This window comes from Taudactylus pleione, unplaced genomic scaffold, assembly GCF_031769625.1.
Source record: "Taudactylus pleione unplaced genomic scaffold, aTauple2 ptg000041l, whole genome shotgun sequence".
Lineage (NCBI taxonomy): Eukaryota > Metazoa > Chordata > Amphibia > Anura > Myobatrachidae > Taudactylus > Taudactylus pleione.
Window position 1 is genome coordinate 67,078,807 of NW_028284443.1, and position 10,457 is coordinate 67,089,263.

Below are 10,457 nucleotides of genomic sequence, written 5' to 3' on the forward strand. Positions count from 1 at the left end.
AAAAACAATAAAGAATCATATAAAAGTCCACCTTTACAGAATGATTATTATGCAGCTGCACATGGGTGGAATTGTCCTTACTCCTTTACGCGTTTCTCTGCTTTGTAAGGGTAGCGGTTTCTTCTTTTTTTTTCCTTTTGAAGAAACTGCTACACTTACAAAGCGGAGAAATGCATAAAGGAATATGGACAATTCCACCCATGTGCAGCTGCTTCGTAAAGACCCTACACTTGCCGCTTGTCTACCAGCCAGAGGAATCCAAATATTCTGTATATTGGTATATCAGACAGAGGTCCCTGCAAACTTGTACACTCTCCCCTCCAGCGAAGTGATGGCTCCGTGTGCTGTCCGTCGCCTGCAGCAAAAGACCTAAGCCCGAGCAACGGGAGCGGTAACTATCCAATAAAAGAGACATTGGTCTTGGACTGAAATCTAATTATACCACTTAACCGGGTGGGCTAATAATAAGATCTGTGGGATGTACACTTAAAAGGAAGATTGGAGACAAGTAAACCAAACCTGGCAACAAAACTTTGGAGAAAAAAGGCTAAAGTGATTGAAATGTTGCAATAACTATGTCAGCTGCATAATAATCATTCTGTAAAGGTGGACTTTTATACGATTCTTTATTGTTTTTTCCAATTTTTTAAATAGTGCTTTGTACAAACAGAGTGTTTTTAGTATAAATTTTGAATGCATATTCGTAGATATTAAATATTGAATTTAATTTATATCTGCACTCCTTGTTGTTATAATTAACATCAGCCATGCACGTAGTTGCCTAAATACTGCCTTCCTTGTGCAATTACATGCACTCCATGGGATAGCCACTCCCCTCTAGTGGATGCTTTTTTTGGTTAATTTCATAGGCCCCTAACCACTGCATTCACCAATGGGCCATTCAGGCCAATACTGCCCTTTAAATTTTTGCTTTTATTTCCCATGATTTTGCCCTCAAATGATATTTAGTTCCCTCCCCTGACACACTTCGGTGCAGGAGGGAACGTTGACAACGAAGTATCTCTGACCAGTGGCACCTGTATTTGACTTGCAGGGTAACTGGAACAATAGGGTTACCACCTTTTTATTTTTAAAATCTCAGACAGGGAACATGTCCAAAAGTGCATTTGGGTTTTATTTGTAAGATTTCAGGCCATTTTCTAACTACTCTAATGACGTGCCCCTCATGCCCATTGATATGCCTCAGAGCCCCCTTATGACTCTACATATGTCTCAGAGCCCCCTAATGCCCTACATACCAGCCTAGAGCCCTCTAATGCCCCTTTATATACCTGAAAAACCCCATCATGCCCCTATATACATCTTGGACCCCCCTCATGCTACTATACATGGCTCAGAGCCCATTAGTTTCTTTAAGTGCCTGTCCAGAGCTCCCTCATACCCTGTTATTTTCCTCAGAGATTCATCATAAAACTATATATGCCTCAGTGCCCCCTCATTCACCTATATATGCCAGCCCATACAGGGCCGGCGCTAGGCTGTGCTCTGCCCAGCGCTGTCCTGTGTTGCCGCCCCTTCCCTCCTCCGCTCCCTCCCCATGAGCTTAAATATACCCTATAGCGCTGGGAGGGAGGTGGGCGTTTCCTGCGCCCTCCGGAAACAGTAGCGCTCCGGGCGACGGACCTGCTTGCCCGTGCCTGGAGCCGCTACTGAGCCCATAGCATGTATCAATGGTTTACAAAAATAACCACAAAATGATAAAGTAAACTCTAAAACAGCATTAATATATGTCTCAAGCTTCAGCCCCCTTGACCCTCGAACTCCAATCTACCCGTCTCCTCAGCTCCAGCACTCCAGTGTCTCTCCAACTCCAGCCGCCATGTGTTTTTCTATGAACCATTCTCCCCTCTGTCTCTCCATCTCCAACCCACTCGCGTCTCTCATGTCCCAGCCCCCTGCATCCTTCAGGCTCCAGCCCATTATACTTATCTTCTGTGTCTTCTAGCTGCAATTCTTCATGACGTGATATCATAACATTACGCACGCTGCACCCCACCACAGAGGTGGAGTTGGGCTAAGGGGAGGGTTAGATCAGCACATAGGGCTGGCTGAGGTTGCACATCACTGCACACAGCCTGCCATGGGAATTCCTGACATCACCCTTCTGGAACTGGGCACATTAAATTAACACTGTGCTGAATTTCTGAAATCTATCTGCACTGAGCCATTGTCAGACACATTGACAATTCATTGTTAAAACAATCACTAGATGTTTAAGGGCCTGATTCAGCATTGATCGCTATTGCGATAGCGTACGCAGATGGCTAATTGTTGCATACTGCGCATGCTCCACACTGCGGCAGCTTTGCGTTCGCACTGGTAGTCAGCCTTTGCGGGTGGTGTCGGGGGAGTGGTCGGAGAGACACAGACGTGCCTGCCTGTTTGAAAGCTGTTGCATGGGCGTGCATAAATTAGACATGGCGACGGCGTACGAAGATTCAGTACTCACTGTGTGCGATGAGGTTAGATGGCTTTGCGATTGCACTCATTAGCATATTTTCAAGCAGATCTGCGTGCGTAATCGCAGCCGTGAGTGCAATAGCGATCCATAATGAATCAGGCCCTATGGCCCCTATTGCCTTAATCTTAAAACTAGCAGATGCTATACAAAAGAGAGAAGTAATGTAATGACTTTGCTTTGTTTTCTAACACCTGTATAATTTACAAACTTCCTCAGATGAAGTTTACAGTCAAGCAATTTATATTGCAATTAATAAATCTTTAATAATCCACAAGCAAATATATATCATCAGACAACACCTAGATGTGCCATTTCAGCTATGAGTATTTGATTGATAATATTCTAATATGACTATTATATATACATTAAAGAAGCTTGTTCAATTAATGTTCATGAATTGGCACCGTCCCTGTGATTGTAGGTGGTCATTATTATTTGACAGCTGTCCTGTTGTTTACATGAAATGACTTGTATAGCCAGCAGAAGTCCCAGTAAACAGGTGTCCAGAACAATTAAAACAAACACTAGTCACCCTAATGAGGACTCACTTTGCCAGCCAGAAAATAGGTCTATTAAATGCATGGCTCTAGCATATTTGCAGTGACTGAGTAATACCACAGTATGTAGATGTTGACAATCTTCATTTAGTAGGAATAGTGTCAAATTCATTTGTGTACACTGGAAATTATAATGTGCCAATTGTTTCATAATAAGATGTCATTTGTGATTTTTTTTTTTCTTACAAAACTGCTTCATGAAATAAATAAATTAATAAAGCATTTTTTTGCAGGCTGCCCCTGCTATTACCATCCTGGAAGGACGATATACTGTAGATTAGTGGATTGTGGCATTATATGTTCTACTGATTGTAAGTTTACGAGCAGGGCCATCTTATACCCCTTTTACACCGAAGTCCCGGGTCTGATCCAGGATTTGGAATACGTTTCCAACCGGGTTCAGACCCGGGACAAACCCCCTGTTACATTGTGGTTTACTATTCACACCGGAGCTGGGTCAGCACTGAACCGGCTCTACAGGTGAGCAGCGCTTCTTAGGCTCCCTCCCCCTCCGCAACCCCCTTACCTTACTCCGTAGTGGTGCGGCGGCAGGTAAGGCGGGTGGGGAGCGCTGCTCCATTCTGGTCGGCCCGGCAGTGGATGCTTGGAGATGATGTCATCTCCAAGTGCCACTGAAGCCGGCCAATCAGGCTACATGCGATACGACCAAGGTCATCGTGACCCGGGTTGTGCTGTTCACACAGCAGGGCGACACAGGAATGACCAGTGCCCAACCCTGCAAGCCAGCCGGGTCGCTTTCACATGCATCAACTCGGGATTTTGAAGTCAGTGTAAAAGGGGTATTAGTCTGTTTGCTTTTACCCAGCCTCACTGCTTGGTTAGCAATTAAAAGCACAATGGAATAGTAAATGAACCCTAAGGAGTGCTTCCAATCATCTTTATGCCCAAAATTTAAAAAGGCAGTGATTTTACTAGCAAAATATGACTAGTAAATGCATTGCCATTTTACATTTTGGGCATAAACACGATTGGAAGTGCCAGGTTTTAGAACCTGGAACTTAGTAAATACACCCCTAAAACTGAGAACAAGGCTAGGGCCAAGGGATGCATCCTAATCTGCAGCCTGTCGAGAACAAAGGACCTCATTCAGAGCCGGACGCTATCAGCCGTTCGCTCGTACGCATTCGATTGTTTTAAACCACGCATGCGTCCGGTTCTCATTGCGCATGTGCGGCCGGATCATTGCGGGCATTTTTCGTTCGCTCGTATACACAGCGAACAGGAAGTGACCTATGTCATTTGATTGACAGAATGTTCCGTTTATGGGTGGTAACGGGGGTGGAGATGAGAAAACGCAGGCGTGGCAAGGCGTTTTTTGGGCGAACATGTATTATCTTGTGCGAACGTGCAATGTGGACGCTATTTTGTACACGTCACTGTGCGATCCAATTTCCATTAAGACTGCTCGCTCAGCTTGTGGTCTGGTATAGTCTACCGTAATGACGATGGTCTCCTCGTTCTTCCCCGGACTCATCGATGGTGTTGCGATTAATCAAGTGAGGCAACAAAAACAATTAACTTTTAATCGCTAAACAGCTTGTAAGGTGTTTAGCAAATAGACCTTTTTTAGTAGCTAAAAACCGAACGCAGGTGAACTACTCAGCTGCTAATTTCTGGGGCATACAATCAATTAGCTAACACATTTTTTTGTTTTTTGTGTGCTTTTGGCATATTTGAAAGTGTTTGTTTTTAATGCAAACAATATTTTACGCATGTTTGTTTTTTTTCAATTTTATTTTTTGACCAAGAAAACACTCATCCTTTTGTTTTTGGATAATTGTTAATAAAAACTCATAAATTGTTTTTAACCCTTTTTTTGACCAAAAAATATGAAATATTTCTATTTCCATTGCATTGTTTGTAAGTTTGTTAGAGAGATTACCTTTTAACCAGTTTGTGAATAAATCAACAATAGAATTTGGCAAATTTGGTTCCAAAGTTTTAATTTTTTTTTATTTTTGGAGTTTAAAGTTTTTTTTAAAGTAAGCATATTTTTTTTCAGGGAACAAAATGTAGAAATCATTTTGGCCACACCCCAAAAAAATAAGTGGCATTTGAACACAAATAAAACAAATAAAAACAATTCACAAGAAAGAAGAGGGAGGTTTTTGGCATGCAGGAATATGGGGCAAACACAGAGATGGATTGTGGGGAAATTAGCCAGTGCTGTCATCGCCTTTTAGGCCGTTTGGCCGGGGGTTGGAGGGAGCCTGAACGGGTCCGGGAAGTCCTTCGGCTGGGCTGGCCAGAGGCAGATGTTGTGGCCTCTGGACTAGGCATAGGGCTAGGCACATTTGGAGGGATGGCTGTTGTTGTTCCAGAGGTGGAGGGTCCTGATGTTCTGGCAGGAAGGGAGGCCGGCTCCAACATGTGCTGGCGAACGAGCTGCTCCAGGGCATTTGCTATTCGCATGTTGGCCCCAGTATTTTCCGCCAGGGCCTTAGCAATGGTCACGTTGGCCGCAGCACTTTGCACCAGGGCGTCCGCCACCCGTAGCAGATTGGCGTCCATCCTCAGCAGAATCTCGGTCTGCTGATCCGTTTTAACATTGAGATCAGTGAGGAGGCCCACTGCCTGCGAGGGGGAATGCCCTGGACTGTCTGCCACAGGGTCCCCATCGGATCTACTGCTTCCTCCCCTGCAGAGCCAGAAGAAATTCTGCGGCCAAAGCTCACCTCTGGAGCAGACTCATCCGCCTGTATCTCTGTGAGAAAAAAGAGAAAAGAGTAATATTATAATCTAGATATTGTCAAAAACACAGTTCTGAGTTGTTAACATTACAACATTTACCTGGGGCAACATAAGGAGCTGCAAAGTCTGGCATGTCGGTATCCATGTGCGACAGGCCAAACACCTCCTCATCCTGCACACACCCTGGGCCAGCTCCTCCAAATCTGTGAGCTCAAGTGACACAGGGGTGGGACCCCCACCTGTCCCCCCTGCATGGTTAGCCCTATCAGCCAGTTTTTGTTTAAGCCGATATTTGCAGTCGCTCCATCTGTTGGTTTAAAATTTGGCATTATTCCGGCAGTATTTTGACCTGTAAACACTTTTTACTAAAATGTAGTTTTTACGTACCGGCGTTTGACCTCCTGGGTTGAACGTTCAAACTCACCCACACCATTGACAGCACTGACTATGTCGTCCCACAGTTTCCATCTCTGGGTTGCACCCATATTCCTTGGTGCCTGTGCCAGGTTGTCATTGCACATTTGCATCAAAACCTCCATCTCCTTCCTTGTGAATTGTGGCTGCCTTTTTTTTTGGACCTAGTTTGCCTACTAGGGCCAGCAGCCTCTTCCATGGCATCCTCCACACCTTTTTTTTAAAATGTTAACAAAAATTTTAAGTAAAATGTTTTAAAATGTAATGTTAAACATACGCATTTTCCCATCAAAAATAAAAACACTTACATGGTGCCTGTTGGCTAGTACTTTGCTGCTCTGTACTCATTGTTTTTCCTCAATGTAGCAGACCGATTTGGGCCTTCAGTGACGTTTTTAGACATGAGTCAGCATTATTCGGCCGCATCATTCCTTGCGCACTCCTATTGTCCGTCCTTAATTTGAGTGGGAAAATAAAGCCTATTTATGGCTTGATGTGACTCGAGTCGAGGTGGCATTTTATGATTGTTGGAGGTTTTACGTAGTAGTGGATTGTTGGTGATTTGTGGTTGTGTAGGAGTAGTTTTTTTTTTTTATATTTTTGCTTTTTTTCTTACTTGTTTTGTTTCCGTTAGCATTTTTGTATATTTTTTGGCTTTTTTTTGGAATTTTGAGTAATTTTTTCAAAAATCCACCTAAAAAAATAATAGTAAATAGTTTCAAAATTTTTTACTTTTTTTTTTTTTACAGTTATTTTGGCAGTGACCCAGTGACGTTTTATAACTTTGGGATATTTGTCTGTTTTTGGTAAGTGTTTTTGGTTTCATGAATTTACAAATTCGATGTGTTGGTTTTAGCATATGTTTCGCTAAGTATTTTTTTTCTTTCTGTGAACAATCATGTCTTACCACTAAATGTAGTGTACTATTTAGTGAATTAATGTGTTTTTGTAACTGTAAAAGTAGCGTACTATTTAGCGAATTAATGTGTTTTTTTAACTGTAAAAGTAGCGTACTATTTAGCGAACTAATGTGTCCTTATTTAACTGTAAAAGTAGCGTACTATTTAACGAATTAATGTGTCCTTATTTAACTGTAAAAGTAGCGTACTATGTAGCGAACTAATGTGTACTTATTTAACTGTAAAAGTAGCGTACTATTTAGCGAACTAGTGTGTCCTTATTTAACTGTAAAAGTAGCGTACTATTTAGTGAACTAATGTGTCCTTATTTAACTGTAAAAGTAGCATACTATTTAACGAACTAATGTGTCCTTATTTAACTGTAAAAGTAGTGTACTATATAGCGAACTAATGTGTCCTTATTTAACTGTAAAAGTATCGTACTATTTAGCAAAATAATGTTTTAGTGGTTTTAACTGTAAAAGTAGCTTACTATTTAGTGAACTAATGTTTTTTTTTGTTTTTAACTGTAAAATTAACGTACTATTTTGCAAAATAATTTTTTTAGAATTTTTCTGTGTAAAATCATGTCTTACCACTAAATGTAGCGTAGTATTTTGAGAACTAATGTGTGCTCCCTTCTCTATTTTTTCAAAAACGATATTTGTTTTCAATCATAGTTTATTAAATTAATCCTAAAAATATTTTCAACTTTTGAAATGTAGGTTGGTTTGCACATGACATGTCCCAGGCCTGTAAGCATCTATGGTTTGCTTGGAAAAGATAAGTATATTTTTCTTAACACATTTGTTTAAAACAATAACTACATGGCTTAACATTTCAGGTTGATGTTGGTCGTATTATATTGGCCATGGTTCCAGAACCCGACCAACCTCAACTTCGTCCCAGGCATAGGCCTTGTAGGCATGCAAGGCCCCAGATATATAGAACATGTGTCAACCTTTTTGGAATGCCAGATGATGAGGTGTTAAGGTGATACCGTCTTCCGCCACAACTCATCATAGACACTTTCTCATTAATAGAGAGTGATCTTGAACGGCAAATTGACAGTCCTACAGCAATACCACCACTTACGCAATTAATGTCGGTGTTACATTTTTGTGCCTCAGGATCCTTTCAAACCACTGTGGGAATAGTCGCTGGAATATCCCAATCCTCCTTTTCAAGGATCCTGAGGGCAGTGATGGAGGCACTTTTTAAACACCTCCATCATTTTATTAAAATGCCATTGGATATGGGTTCCCTTAATGTGGTGAAGGCTAATTTTTACCAAATTGCTGGCTTCCCACACATCATAGGGGTTGTGGATGGCACTCACATACCACTTCAGCCTCAAGCAAGGCTGGAGGCTATATTTAGGAACCGAAAGCACTTTCACTCGATGAATGTAATGGTGGTATGTGATGCCTCCCTCCAGATCCTGTCCCTGAAAGCCAAATTCCCCGGCAGTGCACATGATTCCTTCATCATCCGGCAATCAGGGATTTGGCACAAATTAAACAACCTACATGCTGGTGATGCGTGGCTTCTGGGTAAGTTGACACCTTCTGTTGAAACCAATGCAAAGCTTGTTACACAATGGTCCTGATGTTTTTTTTTATATTTTCACAGGAGACAGTGGTTACCCTTGCACGCCCTGGCTGCTCACTTCTTATTTGGCTCCCACACCAGGGCCACAAAGTCAGTATAATTCCGCACTTACAGCCACCAGGCAGGTGGTGGAGTGCTGTATCGGCCTTTTAAAAGGCCGATTCAGATGCCTCCACCGCTCTGGTGGCGACCTCATGTATTTGCCGGCTATGGTTTAGAAAATTGTGGTCCTGTGTGGGATATTTCACAACATCACCATAAGGAGTTGTGTCCCAATGCAGCCAGAGGATGCCTTGCCTGAGGACGGCCCCCCCGAGGTTGGTCGGAGGTCAGTATGTGGGGGGGCCATACGCGATGAAGTTGTGGCCAGATTTTTTAGGTAATTATTTTCACAAATTTTTTTTATTGCCACAATGTAGACATGTAATTTTTTAAAGTACACTTTTAACTGCTTTTTATTTTTGTTTTTAATCCCTCAAATGACCCTAAAAATCCATGCCTACTACCTGATCAACACAAATGACTTTATGTGGACACACTGGATATAACTTCGGGAACAATGATTTCTTCTCCTCATTTGTGGATTCATGTTGGCATGCTACTTCTTCAAACAGTTCCTGATTCTTGATTTAATTTTGGGTTTTTTGGGGTTGTTTGGACTTGTGTGTGTGTTTCCAATGTTTGATTTTATTGTGTCAATTCACTTGGTGTTTATTATTTGTGTGCATTAAATTTTATTTTTACGTTAAACAAACATTTCCTTGGTAAATTACAAGCAAGTGTAACCTGGTCCAAAAAATGCAAACTTGCTTAATGGCTAATCCTGTAATTTCTTAAATTGTAAATGTTTTTACCCTGCTTTGTGGCTAAAAACAAACACCAAAGGTATTATGGTGAATCAGTATGTTTTCTAATCTAGGCATAAGCAGGTTTGTTTTAATTTTTACATTACCCCCAAAAAAGAAAAAATAATTTTTGCCGTTAATTCTAAAAAACCTATTGGTATTGTTAGGTGTTTAATGTGCCAGCTTACATACTTACTTGAGCTTTCTACAATCAAATTTACATTTCTTAAAAACTCAGGGTAAAAGAGTAGACTTATGTAAGGTTCAACAATCTAAGATTTACAGACAAGGAATGAGACTTAAATTAATCAAAATACATTTTATATTTTTAATAATTTTTTGGCCTAAATAAAAGAAATTAGTGGCGCAGGAGCGCCAAAATATGGTCCAATGCCACAAGCATGGCAACGACATGGCCCCTCAGAATCACCAAATCCAGCAGATATTTCAGCGTTCCGCCTCTGGTCCTCTGTTGGTTTAAAAAATGTGTGGATTACTAAAATGACACCTTAATTTAGATGTTTAAAAACCACTTAAAAATCAGACTATACAAAAAAAAAAAAAACGACCAAAACAAAAGGCAAAACGAAAATATTCTAAAAAAAAATGGACAAATAATAAGAAACAAAATAAAAAAAACTAGATTTCCAACTACGCAAAAATACATCATTTGTTGGTACCGTAAACAAGAAAGACACAAGTATGAGTGTTTGGACATGTGTCATATGTGTAAGGGGAAAACATCCTGGACATTGTTTCACAAACATATATATATAAAAATCATTAGAAATACTTTACAATTTTGAACTGCACAGGCAAAAGGACAACATCAACCAAAATTAAAATAATTAAAAAACAACCATAGTTTAAAAGGGAAACATACCGGTTAAAATGCTGACTGGGCCTGTAGCCCCGAAATCCTCCTCATCAGAGGTGG